This window comes from Crocodylus porosus, unplaced genomic scaffold, assembly GCF_001723895.1.
Source record: "Crocodylus porosus isolate Cpor-Errol unplaced genomic scaffold, CroPor_comp1, whole genome shotgun sequence".
Taxonomy (NCBI): domain Eukaryota; kingdom Metazoa; phylum Chordata; order Crocodylia; family Crocodylidae; genus Crocodylus; species Crocodylus porosus.
This window is the reverse complement of record NW_017728951.1, coordinates 39,742,857-39,745,119: the sequence shown is the minus strand read 5'-3', so window position 1 is coordinate 39,745,119 and position 2,263 is coordinate 39,742,857.

Here is a 2,263-nt window from a genome sequence, read left to right as displayed (position 1 = left end):
CTTGCATGATCAGGGGGCAGCAGGGCAGGCCCTACGAGGAGAAGCTAAGGGACCTGAACCTGTTCAGCCTCCACAAGAGAAGGCTGAGGGGGGGATCTGGTGGCCATCTATAAACTAGCCAAGGGAGATCAGCAGGCAGCGGGAGAGTCCCTGTTCCCCCAAGCACTACTGGTAGTAACTAGGAATAATGGCCATAAGTTGATGGAGAGTAGATACAGGCTAGATATCAGGAGGCACTACTTCACAGTCAGGGCGGCTAGGATCTGAAACCAACTTCCAAGGGAAGTGGTGCTCACTTCTACCCTGAGGGTCTTTAAAAGGAGGCTAGACAGACAGCTTGCCAGAGTCATTTGACTCCAGCATTCTTTCCTGCACATGGCAGGGGGTCAGACTTGGGGAGTGCCAGCTATGGAGGGGGCGAGGGGCTGCTTTTCTCCATGCTCAGCACCAGCTTTTTCCCTGTCAGCAAGCAGGGGATTGGGGCTGTGCGCTGTCCCCAGCCTGTACCACAGGGCTGGGGGGCACTGGGAGTGAGCAGCTGTGGGATCCAGCAGGAACACTGGGCCCAGACTGGTGTCCTGGGGCCAGTGCCAGCAGGGCCCAGAGCAGGGTGGCAGGAATGTGGGGTCCCAGCCAGCAGGGACTCTATGGAGCTAGGCCAGCTTCCCCCTCTCCCTGCTGGTGCAGCCCGGTCTGCCTCCACAGACCCCTGCCAGCCTGTGCCCTGCTTTGGGTCCCACTGGTGCTAGCCCTGGGACATTTTTTCCCAAGACATTGGGACACTGGTCCCAAGATGGTGACCAGGGGCAAGGGCACCTGTCAAGGGGTAGGGCTACTTATGCAGCCCTTGATAACCTGCCAAAACTGGGTAAGCAGCCCTCCACCCAAAATAATTGCCCACCTATGCTAAAGAACTCCTGTATGGAATGATCATAGCCATGAAGGAAAAGTACCTTCTCCAAACAACTGCTTATGGTGTTACACACTTGTACTTGCTTAAATGAAAAGCTGAAGGAGAGCAAAGTCCATGACTTAAGTGAAGCAACACTTAGGGGGAAAGGCTGAAAGAACTAGGGTTATTTAGTCTGGAGAAGAATAAGGTGGATTTGATAACTTTCTTGAAATACCTGAAGAGTGAAAAAGAGTTGTGCAAAATACCATCGTTCCATTTTGGCAGCTGTTTTGTCATTTGAAGGGACAGTGTTCCGTTTCATTCGTTTTGAAGCACTGTCCCAGTTCATTTTATTGAAAACTGTTTCTGTTTTGACATTTCACCCATGGACTAGAATGGGGAATCATGAAAACGCCTAAAACCCGGTCATTTCCTGGCTGATTTGGATGGAAATTACAGGGGTGGTAGCCCCTTCTGAGGGCCTGAAGCCTTCCAAGTGTCAAGTCAATAGGCACAGAGGTTTCTGAGAAATTGCACCTCAAAAGCGATCAAACTAGAAGTCCTGAAACTTCATGGCAGCGGCAGCCTCTTGTCATGCAGTGCACAAATCCGGAGGCTTGAACCCCAGGGAGGGCTGCACTAGACTCTTCCTGGGGATGCAAGCCTCTGGATCTGCATGCTGGATGACTAGTGGCAGCAGCAATCTTCCCTGGCACTGGGCACAGGCTGTACCCACTGCCAGTCTCAGGCAGCAGCCTCAGCCTCCTATTATCTGGCTCAGATCCAAGGAATCGCACCCACGGGAGGAGTCCTGACACTTGGCAGGCTACATGCCCTCAGAAGGGGCTATCACCCCTGCAATTTCCACCTGGGGGTGCAAACTCCCAGCACTGCATGCCACGTGACAGGAGGCTGCTGTTGCTGCCTGGGACTGGCCCGAAAGCAAAAGTAAGCCTGACTTCAAACTCAAAACATTTAGAGTGCCCTTGTTTTGTTGTGAATCCTTTTGTTTTGTTTCCATTTTGCTGTTTCAAGCTTGAAACAGCTTTGAAACAAAACACTCAGCAAAATTTTGCACAGCCCTAGTGATTATAGGATGGAAATGAGTTTTCAGTCCTGTTCCCTACTGCCACAAAAACTGGTCTCAAACTGTAGCAGAGGAAGTTTGGGTTGGAGGAAGGTTGGAGGTTTAGGAAGAGTAACTTTCTGAGTACAAGGATAGTCAAACTTTGGAACAAGCTACCTAAAAAGAAAAAAAAAAAAAAAAATTGTGGAAACCTCATCCTTGGAAATATTCAAGAGCAGGTTGGACAGACAGTTGGCCGGGATGGCTTAGTCAGGTTGATCCTGCCTTGAACAGAGTTAAATGTT